We start from the raw sequence: 10,321 nt of genomic DNA, 5'->3' as shown, positions 1-10,321 counted from the left end.
TTCAGTTAGATTAGAACAGACTGCGTTTAGGCCTCATCACTGGAAGATTTAACTGAGGTTTAATAAAGTAGTAAAACATGTGTTCTTTACTCACAATGATTTGTGTGGTTGCATGCATCTCTTATATTACTTTTGTACATTTCATGCATTCCAGTAATGTTTTAGTAGGCGATATTCACATAGTTTCCTGCTCTCTAGAACTAGTCGTCCACCTCTCGAATTTTGCCGTGCTGATGAATCAGATGAATCACTGTTCAAGGTTTGGGTAATGGTCTTAGTCATGGCACTTATGTCTTGTTTTCAGTCTGTGTATTCCTCCCTTCATCCCTTCCCTCCCATCCTGCCTGGAGTCTCTCACTCCAGTGCCAGTGATTTCAAGCATTGCCCTCCATGTCACTGCACACATCTCTCTTTCTCTCTGGCTTCCTGCATATCAAGCTGGCTCTCCCCACCACTCTGTCAAATCCCCCAGGCTGTGATACTTGGAAAAGCTTTTATCGGAGGTGTGATTATTATCTGACCTCAATCTGACAGCTGAAGAAGGGGAGTGTGGTGGAGTGAGTAGGGGGAGGATGCTAAAGCCGGGAAGGGGTTAAAAAGGACAAGGATGAAGCATACAATGATGGAAAATGAATGTAATTAGAGCACAAAAATGAGAAGCAGATGTGAAAAACATGAATGGAAAAATTCTATATAAAAAATAGCAATATTATTTTGGTTTCAGTATTGAGAATGTATATCATAAAGCATGAGAGACTTGGAGGCTGGATAAAGCTCCTTGTGAACTTTTTAAGTTCCACACCATGCAATGTGGCATCTTCAGGTGTACTTGTGTGAAATGTCTCTACCGATCTTGTCAAGAGCACAGCATAAACTAACTACACGGTTCCATAAACCACTGTATTGTGCGTGTCCCTGGTGCAAAGTTCAGCTTGGACCCATCAGCCGTAGTCCATCCCAGGTGCAAGATCTCTACAGGACCATAGCTAGTCCTTACCTTCAGATACATTTTGGGGTCTTTTAATCTGCATAAACATCTTAAATACAGATGTAGAAAACGCCGATATTATGGCTGGTCTGCACTTTGGTAATAGAGTAGCATGCCTACACTATTGGCGTACAATGACACCAGTCCAAATTGAATGAGAATGTCCGAGCTGTTCAAATAGTGCAACATAGAGCAACATTTCAGTAACCTGGTTTTTAAGCATTAAGTCATTAAGACAACCCCCAAGTACCAAAAATATATGTCTTTATAAATGATATGATATGAGTTTAACAATGTGTCACACATGGATATGGCAGCACAGAAAAATCAGGTTCAGTTCATGGAGGAATACATATCACACAATGAACAGCACAAGGATTATCAAGTAAATAGAAAATAATACTGTTTCAGATAGGACTACGCTACCGACAAGTCATATACTTTGGTTGGCTTAATAACTTAGCAATTGACTTTTGGTGCATCTTACGACACTGGACTGTTCATCATGACTTGAGTACAAATTGCCAGTCTTAATAAATCACGGGTTATATAATTCATTAGGATAGCTTCCACTAAACTAGAGCATACCACATGACTTCACCCTGGAGCTGAAACGCCCCTATAACTGTGATTCACTGTTGCCCAGGATCTCACAGTCTGTCACACCTAGAACTAACGTTATGTCACAGCTAACAGCAGGTACAGGCGCGAGAGTACCACGTGAAGCCTGGAATGCCCAGACAACACAGTATCCATGATAAGTCTCATTGAATTGGTGACTGTTACAGAACCCCCAGCACCAAGAATATGTTATGCTATATATATATTATGTATAATAGGTTCCATGTGAAATGCATCAGTTCACAGGCTGCATCCCTGGGCAGAGAGGACACGATATCCCCCTTCTGTCCTCCCCCACCTTTGTAATTCCCCCAGTAAATACCAGCAGGCTCCGGCCCCCTGCGGCTATTGTAATGTATGTCTGGCCTGTTTTTTCTATTGGCCTGCCCTGTGTATCTGTGTTATATATTCTGTGTGTTGTAAATAAAGTGGGTTCTTTTAGACTGGAAATACCTGGAGTAGCAGTCAGCTTTTATATGCTCCCATGTAATCAAGAAATCCTAGCCAGCGTCCTTCATTCAGAATCCAGCAAAAGCAGAATGGACCTCCTGAAACACAGGGGGGTGCTGAAAGAGGTACTACAGCACAGCAGACCCCGTTACAGTGACTATATTTGAAGGCGTTTCCTTCAAACGTATCAGCAAAAATCAACATTGTAGTAAAGACTCTGGATGGGTCGAAACGTCGTAACTTTGTCCCATATTTCACAGCAACTTGTAAATATGACTGTTTTCATGAATAATTAAGAGTGTGCTTTGCCCTACTTTATAAGACTGCTTTGAGCAATAAGCTAGCCATGTGCTCCCTTCCTGGATGGACTAAGTCGACAAACGGAACTTGTACCAACCCCATAAACTTCGGTCATTTCCAAACCGATCCGTTAAGGATCAGACTGTGTATGCCGATCGCGTCGCTGAAAAGGAGAGCCGTGTTACAGAACCCCCAGCACCAAGAATATGTTATGCTATATATATATTATGTATAATAGGTTCCATGTGAAATGCATCAGTCCACAGGCTGCATCCCTGGGCAGAGAGGACACGATATCCCCCTTATGTCCTCCCCCACCTTTGTAATTCCCCCAGTAAATACCAGCAGGCTCCGGCCCCCTGCGGCTATTGTAATGTATGTCTGGCCTGTTTTTTCTATTGGCCTGCCCTGTGTATCTGTGTTATATATTCTGTGTGTTGTAAATAAAGTGCGTTCTTTTAGACTGGAAATACCTGGAGTAGCAGTCAGCTTTTATATGCTCCCATGTAATCAAGAAATCCTAGCCAGCGTCCTTCATTCAGAATCCAGCAAAAGCAGAATGGACCTCCTGAAACACGGGGGGTGCTGAAAGAGATACTACAGCACAGTAGACCCCGTTACACTGGTGGCAGACAGTGGGATGTGATACCCCTTCTACAGGAGGAAAGGAATGAATGGAAGAGAACTACCAGAAGTTAAAGAGGACTACACTAAAAGATCTGGTGGAAGCCCGAGGGTTAATCACCAGCAACAAAACAAAAGCGGATTTGATAGCAGCCATCATGGAACACGACAGTGCAGCGCCCCCCAATGTGAACGTGGAGGAGACTGAATTCCAGAGGGAGGTAAGGAACAGACTGGCGTTCTAAGGCCCAAACCCTGCAGTAGAGATCATACGAGAGGCGATGGCTGATGTGTGTACTGATCTGAAGGAAGAGATGGCCGAGCGGACCAGGATAGAGCTAGCCAAGATGGAGATGGCAGAGCGGACCAAAGTGGAGCTGGCCAAGATGGAGATGGCAGAGCGGAGGGAGGAGAGTCAGCGAGCAAGAGGAGCTCTGGCCTCCGACCAGGTACCTTCAACAGTAAGCCACAAAAAGATCCAGTATAATGCCTTCCGACAGTTGGGGAAGGCAGAGGAAGACATTGATGGCTTTCTGCAGGACTTTGAGCGGCAGTGTGCCCTTCATCAAGTGAAGCTGGAGGAATGGGCTCAAATACTGGCCAGCAAGCTGACAGGCTGGGCAGCGGACGCCTATCACACGGTACCTGATGAGGACTGTATGGACTATGAGCAGATCAAAGAAGTGATCTTGGCCCGGTATGCGCTGACACCAGAGGCATACCGCCAAAAGTTCCGCGGACTTATAAAACGAGTAACCGATACCCACGCTGAATAGGCCTGTAAATTACGGCGGTCACTGCTACAGTGGGTACAAGGGAGCCAAGCAACCACTAAGGAGGACGTCCTCCAGCTCTTCTTGTTAGAACGATTCTTTCATGGACTAAACCCCGAGACACAGGAATAGCTTCAGGACAGGCGGCCAATGACTCTTGAGGAAGCCGCTCGTCTGGCCGATGAACATCATGACGCCAGGAGGCCTCAGTTGTCCGGATCAAAGATGGTCACTAGGGGCCCGCCCATGGACTTGGAGGGCCCCAAACCACCGAAGATTGTAGGGGGACCAGCTAGAAACCCAGCCTACCACAGTTCCCCTGGGGTGCAATGCCACACCTGCCGTCAGCTGGGCCACCTGCAAAGACAATGTCCCAACCGGACTCAGCATACCCAGTGGCCAAAGGCGGGAACAGCTACCTTCCGCCGGGCCGCTGTACACTGCTACCAAGGCGAAGCTGACCCGGCATTGGGGGCTACAACTAACCAAGGGGTGGAAGACATGGAGGAAGTGCTGCATGAAGCAGACCCCGTGCAGGCAGCCCGGGCAGATAATCGACAACAGCATCGACAGGTCGTGTGGGTTAATGGGAAACGCATGCAGGGACTAAGATTCCGGAGCAACTTTGACCTTTGTGAAGCCTCATCTCGTCCGGGACCAAGAGAAGACGGACCGGACAGTGGCAGTCCGTGTAGCAGGGGTAGCCATACATCGACTGCCCACTGCCAGGATTCACCTGAACTGGGGAGTTGGGGATGGCCTTGTTGAGGTCGGCTTGATGGAGGATTTGCCTGCAGACGTTTTGCTGGGAAATGACTTGGGGCCCATGTTGTCTGCCTTCTCGGTTGCCCCTCTGGCTGAGACATATCCTGTGACCACCCGGAGACAAGCTCGAGCTGCGGAGGCAGAATCACACTCAGAGGAGGCCCAGGTAAGACATCCCAGCCCTACACATATTCCCATAGCCAGACACATTTCTTGGGCCACCCCAGATGAATTTAAGAGGGAGTTACTTGAGGATCCTTCATTGGAGGGATATCGTGGGAAGGCACAAGAGGGGAGAGGGGTACTGGAAGGGGAACAGTTTATATGGAAGCAAGGACTCCTCTACTGGATCACAGAGCAGCACCACACAGGGACGAACTCCACTATAAAACGACAGCTGGTAGTTCCCAAGAAGATAGGCAGGAGTTACTGAGAATCTCTCATGACATACCCTTGGCCGGGCACTTCGGCATCAGTCGCACCAGGCATCGTCTGACACAAAACTTCTTTTGGCCGGGGGTAACCTATGATGTCCGTCAATACTGCCAGACCTGTGACAGTTGCCAGCGCATTGGCAAGAGGAGAGATCGATGCAAGGCCAAATTACACCCCCTCCCCATTGTGGAGGAACCATTTAGCCGAGTAGCAGTCGATCTGATAGGGCCGTTAGCCAAACCCAGTCCGTCAGGGAAAAGGTATATATTGACAGTGGTAGATTATGCCACACGGTATCCAGAGGCGGTTGCGTTACCTAACATACTGGCAGAGACGGGGGCGGTTGCCCTGCTCCAGGTTTTCTCACGGGTTGGATTTCCCCGGGAGATTATCTCAGACCAGGGTACCCAGTTTACAGCAGAGGTGACCAACCAACTGTGGAAGCTGTGCAGCGTAAAGTCCATTAGAAGCGCCCCGTACCACCCACAAACCAATGGGTTGTGTGAACGCTTTAACGGGACGTTAGGACAACTCATTGGGACTTTTACCAGGACCTACAGGGACTGGGAGAAATTCTTGCCTCACCTCCTGTTTGCCTATCGAGAGGTGCCCCAAGAATCCACGGGGTTCTCCCCATTCGAACTGGTATACGGGAGACGGGTAAGAGGACCCCTAGACTTAGTGCTAGAACACTGGGAAGGGGAGGGCATCATAGAAGGGGTTCCTATTGTACCCTATGTGCTGGAATTCCGGGACCGCCTACAGGAGCTGACCCAGGCTGTACGTGGGAACATGCAGGTGGCCCAGCGGCACCAGTGCGTATGGTACGATCGGATGGGCCAGAGAGCGCACCTTGGAAATAGGGCAGAAGGTCCTGGTGTTAGAGCCCACTAGGCAGAACAAGTTCCAAGCTGCTTGGCAGGGGCCCTACCAGGTAGTGGGGAAAATAGCCGACACCACCTATAATGTCACCAATTGTGACCACCCCAGGGTTATCCGCATGTTCCACGTGAATATGCTGAAGCCCTATCGGGAGCGCCCTGAAGAGGTAGTGGCCATCTGTGCACCTGAAGCAGAGGATTTAGCCGGACTTCCCTTGCCTGATGTCTTAGGGGAGAGGACTCAGTCTAAAACATGGGACCAGGTACACTGGGGTGAGGACTTAGGTCCCCGGGAGAGACAGCAGGCGGAGGAGTTGTTGAGGCAGCAACAGAGGATGTTTTCGGGGAAACCAGGGTACACTCACCTGGCACAACACAAGGTTGAGACCCAGGATCAGACTCCCCTGCGACAACCCCCCTTCCGGGTCCCTGAGTCTGTACAAGAAGGGATGCGACAAGAGATACAAGAGATGTTGCGTTTAGGGGTCATTGAAGAGTCAGATAGTCCCTGGGCATCCCCTGTAGTGTTAGTGCCCAAGAAGGATGGGACTACACGGTTTTGTGTAGACTATCGTAAGCTCAACAGAACAAAAAGTAACGGTCAAAGGATAATAATAATTTTGAAAAAAATATATATAAATATATACACTGAAAAATTAATAGTAATAATAGGACTATGCAAGTGTGCAAGTGCCTGATATAGCAAAAATAAGAGGGAAAGACCGCTACCAAGTATATGAATGGCAGACCATTCGGTATTATAGTGGAACAAGAACCCAAAGTATGGAAATCAATAACTACATAATAGAAAGAATATATTGGTATAAATCCGGGAATAAAGTGTGAAAAACAATAGCTATATAATAGGAAGAGTGTAATGATATAAATCCAGGAATAAATTACGGACAAGGAAAGGTACAATGCAATAAAAATGCCTTTATTGAAAATACTATACAAATATATATATATATATTTTGGGCAACAAATGGCAACCACAAAAGGTGTGCCTGTAACTGGAGAATAAAAAAATATATAATCCAGCAAAATAGCAATATTGAGTGGACACGCAGGGGACTAGGTACATATACACAGAAAAAATAGGATAATAAAATATATATGTATAAAAAAAGTAATAGTACATGAATAGATGTAAATAAATGGCCTGAATAGAGAGCACTCAGCAAATATAGGGGAAGCTACAATATATAAAAATATCTATGTGCATAAATAAAAAAGGTACAAGAAAAAAAATGCTGTACAATATAATTATGTGCAAAGCCTAGCAAACAAGGTGCAAGAAAAAGTGCATGAAAAAGTGGCCCAAGTCCATGTAATAGATATATAAGGGAACCACCTGAGCTAAAAAATCAGAAGTGCATGCAGGTATACACCGTAGCATAAAACAGGAGTGAAAAATGTGCCAGGAATGGCAGAAAGTGCTGAGTGCAAAGTATATATAAGGCCAAAATAGTTACCTATTCCTACAGGGGGTCCGATCCTCCAGGTACAGCGCTGTGTTATATTTTATTATCCTATTTTTTCTGTATATATGTACCTAGTCCCCTGCGTGTCCGCTCAATATTGCTATTTTGCTGGATTATATATTTTTTTATTCTCCTCCAGTTACAGGCACACCTTTTGTGGTTGCCATTTGTTGCCCAATATATATATATATTTGTATAGTATTTTCAATAAAGGCAATTTTATTGCATTGTACCTTTCCTTGTCCGTAATTTATTCCTGGATTTATATCATTATACTCTTCCTATTATATAGCTATTGTTTTTCACACTTTATTCCCGGATTTATACCAATATATTCTTTCTATTATGTAGTTATTGATTTCCATACTTTGGGTTCTTGTTCCACTATCGTAAGCTCAATGAGAAAACAGTGACGGATGCGTATCCCATGCCGCGTGTGGATGAGTTGTTAGACCGGCCGGCTGGGGCAAAGTATTTGACCACCATCGATCTATGCAAAGGCTACTGGCAGATTCCCCTTAGTCCTGATGCTATTCCCAAGTCAGCATTTGTCACCCCGTTTGGCTTATTCCAGTTTCGAGTTATGCCATTCGGGATGAAGACTGCCCCGGCGACCTTCCAGAGGCTGGCTGACCGGCTTCTGGATGGTCTCCAGGACTATGCGTGTGCCTACCTGGATGACATCGCCATCTACAGCACGACATGGGAAGAGCATCTAAATCACCTAGAGACAGTATTGGACAGGATCCACAAGGCCGGAATCACCCTGAACCCAAACAAGTGTCACGTGGGCAAAGCAGAGGTTCAGTATTTAGGGCATTGGGTGGGAAGTGGGAAACAGCGACCAGAACCAGCCAAGATTGAGGCCATAGCCAAATGGCCCACCCTACGCACTAAAACCCAGGTCATGGCGTTTCTAGGGACAGCGGGGTATTACAAGAAATTTTTTGTTCCCAATTACAGCAGCGTGGCCAAGCCCCTCACTGATCTGACCCGTAAGAACCAACCCCGCCAGGTAACCTGGACCCCAGAGTGTGTGGAAGCCTTCCGCTAGCTAAAGGACGCCCTCACCAATACCCCTGTATTGGACACACCCGATCCAACTAAACGTTTCCTTGTTCACACAGATGCTTCTATGTTTGGATTGGGGGCAGTACTAAGCCAAGTCGGGCCGGACGGCCAAGAACACCCGGTAGCTTACCTGAGTCAGAAACTACTGCCCCGTGAAGTAAGCTATGCGGCCATCGAGAAGGAGTGCCTGGCAATAGTATTGGCACTCAAAAAGTTACAACCATATTTGTATGGACGACAGTTTTCCCTCCTAACGGACCATAATCCCCTAGTCTGGCTTAATCGGGTCTCCGGAGACAACGCCAGATCACTGCGGTGGAGTTTAGCCCTACAACCTCTGGACTTCACCATCCACTACAGACCCGGCAAACAAAACGGTAATGCCGATGGACTAAGTCGACAAACGGAACTTGTACCAACCCCATAAACTTCGGTCATTTCCAAACCGATCCGTTAAGGATCAGACTGTGTATGCCGATCGCGTCGCTGAAAAGGAGAGCCGTGTTACAGAACCCCCAGCACCAAGAATATGTTATGCTATATATATATTATGTATAATAGGTTCCATGTGAAATGCATCAGTCCACAGGCTGCATCCCTGGGCAGAGAGGACACGATATCCCCCTTCTGTCCTCCCCCACCTTTGTAATTCCCCCAGTAAATACCAGCAGGCTCCAGCCCCCTGCGGCTATTGTAATGTATGTCTGGCCTGTTTTTTCTATTGGCCTGCCCTGTGTATCTGTGTTATATATTCTGTGTGTTGTAAATAAAGTGGGTTCTTTTAGACTGGAAATACCTGGAGTAGCAGTCAGCTTTTATATGCTCCCATGTAATCAAGAAATCCTAGCCAGCGTCCTTCATTCAGAATCCAGCAAAAGCAGAATGGACCTCCTGAAACACGGGGGGTGCTGAAAGAGGTACTACAGCACAGCAGACCCCGTTACAGTGACTATATTTGAAGGCGTTTCCTTTTGTATCAGCAAAAATCAACATTGTAATAAAGACTCTGGATGGGTCGAAACGTCGTAACTTTGTCCCATATTTCACAGCAACTTGTAAATATGACTGTTTTCATGAATAATTAAGAGTGTGCTTTGCCCTACTTTATAAGACTGCTTTGAGCAATAAGCTAGCCATGTGCTCCCTTCCTAAATGAAGAATGACCCATCTCCTCATTCCACTTTATGCATTTGTGCCAACTAGAGGGTGTGAAACCTCGGCCTTGGGCCTCTTCAATGTCTGTGATCAGAAAGTGAAAAATGACTGAGAAGATATCATCAGGCCCCTTGTGTGCTGGGCCTCGAGAGACCACAGGCTTAATTCAACTTACGCAACCCCTAAACTTATACCATTACATTTGTGCTGTGTGTACCTAAAGTGACTAACAATAATTGCCTTCTCAATGTTGTATAGACAAGTACCTCCATTAAACATTAAAGTATTAAAGTATTGTCAACACTATGATCATAAGCTGTGCCAGTATCTAGACATTACAGGTACCTCCTGGAGTATGTGGACCACAGTTTAGAACCAGGGCCTTGGTTCTCACCCACAAAGCTCTTCACAATGCAGCACCCCCTTATATCTCCTCCCTCATTTCTGTCTATCGGCCTAAACGACCACTGTGCTCTGCAAATGACTTTCGACTAACCTCTGCACTAATCCGTACCTCCCACTCCCGACTCCAAGACTTCTCCCGTGCTGCGCCAATCCTCTGGAATGCTCTACCCCAAGATATTAGGACCATTCAAAATTTGCATAGTTTTAGGTGCTCCCTCAAAACACATTTGTTCAGAGCTATATCACGTTCACTAACCAAAGTCATTTTATGTTTGTGTGTAGCCCAATTCATTACTTCCATCTATTCCCCACTCCCTGAAGATGGCTGGACCATCATTGTAAATAGATCATTGTAAATACACACCTGTA

Source organism: Ranitomeya imitator, chromosome 4, assembly GCF_032444005.1.
Source record: "Ranitomeya imitator isolate aRanImi1 chromosome 4, aRanImi1.pri, whole genome shotgun sequence".
NCBI classification, from domain to species: domain Eukaryota; kingdom Metazoa; phylum Chordata; class Amphibia; order Anura; family Dendrobatidae; genus Ranitomeya; species Ranitomeya imitator.
This window is presented reverse-complemented; position numbering follows the sequence as displayed.